Genomic DNA, 10,251 nt, shown 5'->3' with positions numbered 1-10,251 from the left:
GGAAATCGGAGGGGGAGACCAACCATGAGAGACGATGGACTCTGAAAACCAAACTGAGGGTTCTAGAGGGGAGGGGGGTGGGGGGATGGGTTAGCCTGGTGATGGGTATTAAAGAGGGCACGTTCTGCGTGGAGCACTGGGTGTTATGCACAAACAATGAATCATGGAACACTACATCCAAAACTAATGATGTAATGTATGTTGATTAACATAACAATAAAAAATTAAAAAAAAAGAATAGTTATTCTCAGCCAATGAGGGATAGTTACTGCTCAGCAATGAGGGACAGTCACAGCCCAGGCAATCAGGGACAGTCAAGTTCAGCCAATGAGGGACAGTCACAGCTCAGTCAATGAGGGACACTCACAATTCAGCCAATGACAGAGAGTCAAGCCCAGCTATGAAGATCATTCAGAGCGTAGAAAATGGGAGATTCATAGTTCAGCCAGTGAGAAACTGTTACAGCTCAACCAATTATGAACAACCACAGGTCAGCCAATGAGGTAAAGCCACAGTTTACCAATGAGGGAAATTCCCATCTCAGCCAATTAAGGACAGTCAACCTCAGCCAATGAGGGACAGTAGCAATTCAGGTAATGACAGACAGTGAGAGCCCAGCAAATGAGGGACATTCATGGCTTAGACAATGAGAGAGAGTCATAGCCCAGGATATGAGAGACCATCACAGCTAAGCCAACGATGGACAGTCATATCTCAGCCAGTGAGGGATAGTCAAGCTTAGCCAATGAGGGATAGTCAAAGCTCAGACAATGAGGGACTGTTACAGTTCAGCCAATGATGGACAGTCAAGCACAGCCAATGAGGGACAGTCACAGATTAATCAATGAAGGATAGTCACAGTCCAACCAAAGAGGGACAGTCACAATAGAGCCAATGATGGACAGTCAGAGCCCTGCCAATGTGGGACATTCACAAATTAGACAATGAGAGAGAGTTATAACCCAGCCAAGGAGAGAGTGTCACAGCTAGTCCATGATGGACAGTCACAGCGCAGCCAATGAGGGACAGTTATAGCTTACCCAATGTGGGAAATCAAGATCAGCCAATGAGGGACAGCCACAATACAGACAATGACGGACAGTCAGAGTCCTACCAATGAGGGACATTCACAGTTAGACAATGAGAGAGAGTCATAGCCCAGGCAATGAGAGAATGTCACAGCTCAGCCATGAGGGACAGTCACAATTCAGGCAATGATGGACAGTGAGAGCCCAGCAAATGAGGGACATACACAATTTTGATAATGAGCGAGAGTCATAGACCAGGCAATGAGGCACAGTCATACCCAAACCAATGAGGGACAGTCACAAATTAGCCAATGAGGGACATTCACAGTCAAACCAATGAGATACAGTCACAGCCAGGCCAATGAGGGACAGCCATACTCATGCCAATGAGTGACATTCATGCTCAAACAATAAGAGACAGTTACATCTCGACCGATTAAGGAGAGTAACAGCTTTGCCAATAAGGGAGAGTCACAGCCAAGCCATTAAGGAAAGGCTCAGGCCTTCCATTAAAGAATAGTCATTCTCAGCCAATGAGGGATAGTCACTGCTCAGCAATGAGGGACAGTCACAGCCCAGGCAATCAGGGACAGTCAAGCTCAGCCAATAAGGGACAGTCACAGCTCAGACAATGAGGGACACTCACAATTCAGCCAATGACGGACAGTCAAGTCCAGCCAATGAGGGTCAATCAGAGCTTAGACAATGGGAGAGTCATAGTTCAGCCAATGAGAGACTGCATCAGCTCCACAAATGATGAACAGTCACAGGTCAGCCAATGAGGTAAAGTCACAGATTACCAATGAGGGACCCTCCCATCTCAGCCAATGAGAGACAGTCAAGCTCAGCGAAAGAGGTACAGTCACAGCTCAGCCAATGAGGGACAGTTGAAATTCAGCTAATGATAAACAGTGAGAGTCCAGCAAATGAAGGACATTCATGGCTTAGACAATGAGAAAGAGTCATAACCCAGCCAATGAGATACCATCACAGCTAAGCCAACGATGGACAGTCACATCTCAGACAGTGAGAGATAGTCACAGCTCAGCCAACGAGGGAATGTCACTGCTCATCCAATGAGGAGGGACAGTCACATCCCAGCCAATGAGGGAGAGTCACAGCTCAGCCAAAGACGGACTGTCACAATTCAGCCAAGCACAGCCAATGAGGGACATTCATAGCTCAGCAATGAGCGAAAGGTACAGCCAGCCAATGAGGGACAGTCACAGCTTACACAATTAAAGAGAGTCATTGCCCAGCCAAAGAGACTGTCACAGCTCTGCCAATTATGGTCAGTCACAGCTCAGGTAACGAGGGACAGTCACAGCCAAGCCAATAAGGGACAGTCAAATTCCGCCAATGAGGTACATTCACAGTTCAGCCATTGGGGGACAGTCACAGCCTTGCCAGTAAGGGAGAGTCACAGCCAAACCATAAGGGAAAGGCCCAGGCCTTCCATTAAAGAATAGTCATGCACATCCAAAGAGGGATAGTCACAGCTCAGTCAATGAGGGACAGACGCAGCCCAGCCAATGAGGAACACTCACAATTCAGCCAATGACGGACAGTGAGAGCTCAGCCAATGAGAGACGTTCACAGGTTACACAATGAGAGAGAGTCACAGCCAAGTGAATGAGAGACTGTCACAGCTCAGTCAATGATGTACAGTCACAGCTTAGCCGATGGGGGACAGCACAGCTTAGCCAATGAGGAAGCGTCATAGCCCAAACAATGAGAGACAGTCACAGGTCAATGAGAGATGGTCATAGCCAAGCCTTTGGCTGTTACAGATACTGTTACAGACCAGCCAATGATGGCCAGTCACAGGTGCGCCAATAAGGGAGAGGAAGAGATTTCTAATGGGGGACAGTCACTGTACAGACAACGAGGGAAGGTCAAGCTCTGACTGTGAGGGACAGTCACTGCTCAGTCAATGAGGGACATTACAGCTCAGCCAATGAGGGACAGTCACAGCTCAGCCAATGAGGGACAGTCACAGCTCAACCAATGATGGACACTCACAATTCAGCAAAGGACCGACAGTCAAGTCCAGCCAATAAGGAGACATTCAAGCTTAGACAATGGGAGAGTGTCACAGCCCAGCCAATGACATTGTGACAGCTCAACCAATGATGGACAGTCACAGCTGAGCCAATGAGACAAAGTCACAAATTACCAATTAGGGACAGTCACATCTCAGACAATGAGGGGCAGTCAAGCTCAGCCAATGAGGGATAGTCACAGCTCAGCCAGTGAAGAACAGTCATAACTCATCCAATGACAGACAGTCACAGCCCAGCAAATGAGGGATATTCACAGCTAAGGCAATGAGGGACAGTTATTACTTAGACAATGAGGGACAGTCAAAACCCAGCCAATGAGGGACAGTCAAGTTCAGGCAAAGAGGGACAATCACAGTTCAGCCAATGAGGGACAGTCAAAATACAGCCAATGAAAGACAGTCAGAGCCTTGCCAATGAGGGACATTCATAGCTTAGACAATGAGAGAAAGTCATAGCACAGCCAAGGAGAGACTGTTAGAGCTAGGCCATGATGGACAGTCACAGTTCAAACAATAATGTACAGTCACAGCTCAATCAATGAGAGACAGTCATAGCTTATCCAATGAAGGACAGTCAAGTTCAGCCAATGAGATACAGTCACCGTTCAGCCAGTGAGGAAGAGTCACAAGACAGCCAATAATGACCATGAGAGCCTAGCAAATGAAGGACATTCAGGGCTTAGACCGTGAGAAAGAGTCATAACAGAGCTGATGAGAGACCATAACATCTAAGCAAATGATGGACACTAACATCAAAGCCAGTGAGGGATAGTCAGAGCTCAGCAAATGAGGGATTGTCACAGCTCAGACAATGAGGGACAGTGACTGCTCAGCCAATGAGGACAGTCACAAATTAGACAAAGAGTGACAGTTAGAACTCAGCCAATGAGGTCCAGTCACAGCTCAGGCAATAATGGAAATTCACAGCTCAACAAATGAGGGATAGTCATGCTCAGTTAATGAGGGACACTGACAGCTTATCCAATCAGATTGAGACACAGCCCAGCCAAAGAAAGACTCACTAGGCTCACCCAATGAAGCACAGTCATAGCTCAGGCAATGAGGGACAGTCACAGTTCAGCCAATGAGGGACAATCATGGCTAACCAATGAGGGACAGTCAACTCAGCCAAGGAGGAAACAGTCACAGCCAATCCAATGAGGTAGTCAGAGCCCAGCAAATGAGGGACAGTCAAATTCAGGCAAAGAGGGACAGTCCAAGCTCACCCAATGACGTTCAGTCAGATCGCAGGCAATGAGGGACAGTCATAGCTTAGCTAATGAAATAGAGTCACAGCCAGGACAATGAAAAAGGGTCCCAGCTTGGCCGATGATGGAGAGTCACAGGCCAGCCAAAGAGGGAAAGTGACAGCTCTGCCAAAGAGGGAAGTCACAGCTCAACCAATGATGGATGGTCACAATTCGGCCAATGACAGAAAGTATGGCTCAGCCAAAGAGGGACACGTATAGATGAGCCAATGAGGGGCAGTCACATTCCAGCCACTGAGGGACAGTCGGAGCCCAGCCAATGAGGGACAGTCAAGTCCAGCCAAAGAGGGAAAGGAAAAATCAGCCAACGAGGCATCCTCACAGCTTAGCCAATGAGATTGAGGCACAGCCCAGCCAAAGAGAGAGTGACAAAGCTCACCCACTGATGGACAGTCATAGCTCAGCCAATGAGGTTCAGTCACAGTTCAGACACTGAGGGACAGTCATGGCTATCCATGCAGGGACAGGCAACTCAGCCAATGAGGGACAGTCATAGCCAAGCCAATGAGGGACACTCACAGCCCGGCCAAAGAGGGTCAGTCAAGTTGTCAATGAGAGACTCTCACTGCTCAGCCAACAAGGGACAGCTGCCATTCAGCCAATGCGGGACAGTCATAGCCAAGCCGATGAGGGACACTCACAGCTTACAAGATGGGAGAGTATCATAGCCCAGGCAATGAGATACTGCCACAGATCAGCCAATGACATACAGTCACACCACTTCAAATGAGGGACGGTCACAGATTCGCCAATGAGGGACAGTCAAACTCAGCCAATAAGGGACAGTCCCAGCTCAACCAATGAGGGACAGTCACAATTCAGCCACTGACAATCAGTCAGATCTAAGCCAGTGAGGTACAGTCAGAGCTTAGCTAAGGAGTTAGAGCCATGGCCCAGATGATGAGAGACCGTCTCAGGTCAGCCAAGAATTAACACTCCCTGCTCAGCAAAAGAGGGAATGTCACAGCTCAGCCAATGACGTACAGTCACGGCCCAGCCGATGACGGAGAGTCACAGTCAAGGCAATGAGGGACAGGCATAGCCCATCAATTAAGGGAGAGTCACAGCCCAGCCAAGGAGGGATAGGCACAGCCCAGCCAACCAGGAACACTTACCTTAGCCTAAAAGGTATAGTTCCAGCTCAACTCATGACGAACCGTCACAGCTCAGCAAAAGAGGGACAGTCACAGCTCAGCCCATGCGGGATAGTCAAGCTGAGGCAATGATGGACATTCAAAGCTCAGCCCATGAGGGATAGGCCAGGCTCAGACAGTGAGGCACAGTCATGCTGAGCCAAGGAGGGACAACCACAGCTCAGCCAATGATGGACACTCATACTTCAGCCAATGAGGGACAGTGAGCATCCCAGCAAGGAGGGACTTTCCAAGCTTAGACAATGAGAGAGAATCATAGCCCAGCCAATGAGAGAATGCCACAGCTCTGCCAATGAGAGGCAGTCACAGCCAGCCAATGAGGTACAGTCACAATTCAGCCAATGACAGTGAGAAACCAGCCAAAGAGGGACAGTCACAGCTTCGACAGTGAGAGAGAATCATAGCCTGCCCCTTGAGAGACCGTCACTCTCAGTCAGGGATGGACATTCACATCTCAACCAGTGATGGATAGTCAGAGCTCAGCCAATGAGGGACAGCCAACCATAGCCAATGAGGGACAGTCACAGCCCAGCCACTGAGGGTCAGTTGTGCTCAGCCAAGGATGGACAGTCAGAGCCCAGGCAATTAGGGAGAGTCACCTCCAAGGCAATGAAGGACAGGCACAGCCCATCAATTAAGGGATCATCACGGCTTAGCCTGAGAGGGACAGTCACACTGCAGCCAACGGTGGAGAGTTCGAGCCCAGCCAATGAGGGACATTCCCAGCTTCGTCAATGAGAGAGAGTCATAGCCCAGTAAGGAGGGACTGTCGCAGCTCAGCCAATCATGGAGAATCAAGATCAGCCAGTGAGGGACAGTCACAGCTTAGCCACTGACAGTCACAGTGCAGCTGAGAGGCACAGTGACAGCTCAGGCAATGAGGGACAATCGTAGCTTAGCCATTGAGAGGCAGTCACAGCTCAGCATAGGAGGGACAGACAAGCCCATCAAGGAATATGCAAGCCCAAACAAAGAGGGACCCTTACAACTTGGCCAATGACGGATGGTCCCAGCCCAGCCAATGAGGGACAGTCATACTTCAACCAATGAGGGATAGTCATAGTTTAGCCACTGGGGGACAGTGAGAGCTGAGACAATCAGGGACAGTCACAGCTCAGCCAATGAGGGACACTCACAGCTTAGCCAATGAGATTAAGTCACAGCCCAGCCAAGGAGAGACTCACTAGGCTCACCCAATGATGCATAGTCATAGCTCAGTCAATGAGGGACAGTCACAGTTCAGCCAATGAGGGACACTCATGGCTAACCACTGAGGGGCCGTCAACTCAGCCAATGAGGAACACTCACAGCCCGGCCAATGACGGTCAGTCAAGTTCTGTCAATGAGAGACTCTCACTGCTCAGCCAACAAGGGACAGCTGTCATTCAGCCAATGCGGGACAGTCATAGCCAAGCCGATGAGGGACACTCACAGCTTAAAAAATTGGAGAGTGTCATAGCCCAGGCAATGCGATACTCCCACAGCTCAGCCAATGACATACAATCACATCCCTTAAAATGAGGGATGGTTACCCATTCGCCAATGAGGGACGGTCAAACTCAGCCAATGAGGGACAGTCCCAGCTCAGCCAATGAAGGGTAGTCACAATTCAGCCACTGACATTCAGCCAGATCGCAGCCAGTGAGGTAGAGCCAGAGCTTAGCGAAGGAGTTAGAGCCATGGCCCGGACAATGAGAGACTGTGTCAGCTCAGCCATAGATGAACACTCCCTGCTCAGGCAATGAGGGAATGTCACGGCTCAGCCAATGGCATACAGTCATGGCCCAGCCGACGAGGGAGGGTCACAGTCTAGGCAATGAGGGACAGGCATAGCCCATCAATTCAGGGAGAGTCACAGCCCATCCAATGAGGGATAGTCACAGCCCAGCCAACCAGGAACACTTACCTCAACCTAAAAGGTACAGTTCCTGCTCACCTAATGATGAACACTCACAGCTCAGCAAAAGATGGGTAGTCACAGCTCAGCCCATTAGGGTCAGTCAAGCTGAGGCAATAATGGACATTCAAAGTTCAGCCCATGAGGGATAGACCAGGCTCAGACAATGAGGGTCAGTCATGCGGAGCCATGGATGGCCAAGCACAGCTCAGCCAATGATGGACAGTCACAATTCAGCCATTGAGGTACAGTGAGAGTCCCAGCAAGGAGGGACTTTCCAAGCTTAGACAATGAGAGAGAATCATAGCCCAGCCCATGAGAGAATGCCGCAGCTCAGCCACTGAGAGGCAGTCACAGCTAGCCAATGAGGTACAGTCACAATTCAGCCAATGACAGTGAGAAACCAGCCAATTTGGGGTAGTCCCAGCTTCGACAGTGAGAGAGAATCATAACCCAGCCATTGAGAGACCGTCACTCTTAGTCAGGGATGGACATTCACATCTCAGCCAGTGATGGATAGTCAGAGCTCATCCAATGAGGGACAGCCAACCATAGCCAATGAGGGACAGTCACAGCCCAGCCACTGAGGGTCAGTCGTGCTCAGCCAAGGATGGACAGTCAGAGCCCAGGCAATTAGGGAGAGTCACCTCCAAGGCAATGAAGGACAGGCACAGCCCATCAATTAAGGTATAATCACAGCTTAGCCTATGAGGGCCAGTCCCACTGCAGCCAACGGTGGAGAGTTCGAGCCCAGCCAATGTGGGACATTCCCAGCTTCGTCAATGAGAGAAATAGCCCAGTAAGGAGAGACTGTCACATCTCAGCCAATTATGAAGAATCAAGATCAGCCAGTGAGGGACAGTCACAGCTTAGCCACTGACAGACAGTCAGAGTGCAGCCCACAGGTACAGTGACAGCACAGGCAATGAGGGACAATAGTAGCTTAGCCATCGAGAGACAGTCACAGCTCAGCATATGAGGGACAGACAAGCCCATCAAGGAATATTCAAGCCCAAACAAGGAGAAACAGTTACACCTCGGCCAAAGAGGGAGGGTCCCAGCCCAGCCAAAGAGGGACAGTCACATGTCAACCAATGAGGGATAGTCCTAGTTTAGCCACTGGGGACAGTGAGAGCTGAGACAATCAGGGACAGTCACAGCTCAGCCAATGAGGGACACTCACATCTTAGCCAATGAGATTGAGTCACAGCCCAGCCAAGGAGAGACTCACTAGGCTCACCCAATGATGCACAGTCATAGCTCAGCCAATGAGGGACAGTCACAGTTCAGCCAATGAGGGACACTCATGGCTAACCACTGAGGGACCGTCAACTCAGCCAATGAGGAACAGTCACAGCCAATCCAATGAGGTACAGTCATAGCCCAGCAAATGAGGGACAGTCAAGTTCAGGCAAGGAGGGTCAGTCACAGCTCAGCCAATGAAGGGCAGTCACAACTCATCCAATGAAGGACAGTCAGAGCCCAGCAATGAGGGACATTCACAGCTTGGTCTATGAGGGACATTCCTAGCTTAGCCAATGAGGGACAGTCACTGCCAAACCAATGAGGGGTGGCACAGTCCAGCAAATGAGGGACCGTCCTATTCAGGCAAGGAGGGATAGTGACACCTCAGCCAACACGGACAGTTACAATGTAGGGAAAGTTGGACACTCAGCATCGAGCCAACAAGGGACTTTCACAGTTTAGGCAATGAGAGACGTTGAGAGCCCAGAAAATGAGAGACTGTCACATCTCTGGCTTGATGGACAGTGCCAGCTTAGCCAATGAGGGACAGTCACAGTTCAGCCAATGACGTTCCATGAGATCGCAGGCAATGAGGGACAGTCATAGCTTAGCTAATGAGATAGAGTCACAGCCTGGACAATGAGAACCCGTCCCAACCTAGCCAACGATGAACAGTCACAGGCTAGCCAAAGAGGGAAAGTGACAGCTCAGCCAATGAGGGAATTCACAGCTCAACCAGTGATGGATGGTCACAATTCGGCCAATGACGGAGAGTCAAGCTCAGCCCATGAGAGACACGTACAGATGAGCCAATGAGGGGCAGTCACATTCCAGCCAGTGAGGGACAGTCGGAGCCCAGCCAATGAGGGACAGGAAAACTCAGCCAACGAGGTGCCCTCACAGCTTAGCCAATGAGATTGAGGCACAGCCCAGCCAAAGAGAGAGTGACAAAGCTCACCCACTGATGGACAGTCATAGCTCTGCCAATGAGTTTCAGTCACAATTCAGCCAACGAGGGACATTCATGGCTAACCATGGAGGGACAGGCAACTCAGCCAAAGAGGGACAGTCACAGCCAAGCCAATGAAGGATACTCACAGCCCAGCAAATTAGTGACAGTTAGGTTCAGTGAATGAGACTCTGTCACTGCTCAGCCAACAAGGGATAGTTGCAATTCAGCCAATGAGGGACAATCATAGCCAAGCCGATGAAGGACACTCACAGCTTACAAAATGGGAGAGTGTCTTAGCCCAGGCACTGAGATATTCCCACAGCTCAGCCAATGACATACAGTCACAGTACTTCAAATGAGGGATGGTCACAGATTTGCCAATGAGGGACAGTCAAACTCATCCAATGAGGGATAGTCACAGCTCAACCAATGAGGGATAGTCACAAGTCAGCCACTGACACTCAGTCAGATCGCAGCCAGTGAGGTACAGTCAGAGCTTAGCTAAGGAGTTAGACTCATAGCCCAGACAATGAGAGACTGTCTCAGCTCAGCCAAAGATGAACACTCCCTTCTCAGCCAATGAAGTATAGTCACGGCCCAGCCAACGAGGGAGAGTCACAGTCAAGGCAGTGAGGGACAGGCATA

Source organism: Callorhinus ursinus, unplaced genomic scaffold (assembly GCF_003265705.2).
Source record: "Callorhinus ursinus isolate GAN/ISIS: 27379988/994484 unplaced genomic scaffold, GSC_fseal_2.0 scaffold64, whole genome shotgun sequence".
NCBI lineage: Eukaryota > Metazoa > Chordata > Mammalia > Carnivora > Otariidae > Callorhinus > Callorhinus ursinus.
This window is presented reverse-complemented; position numbering follows the sequence as displayed.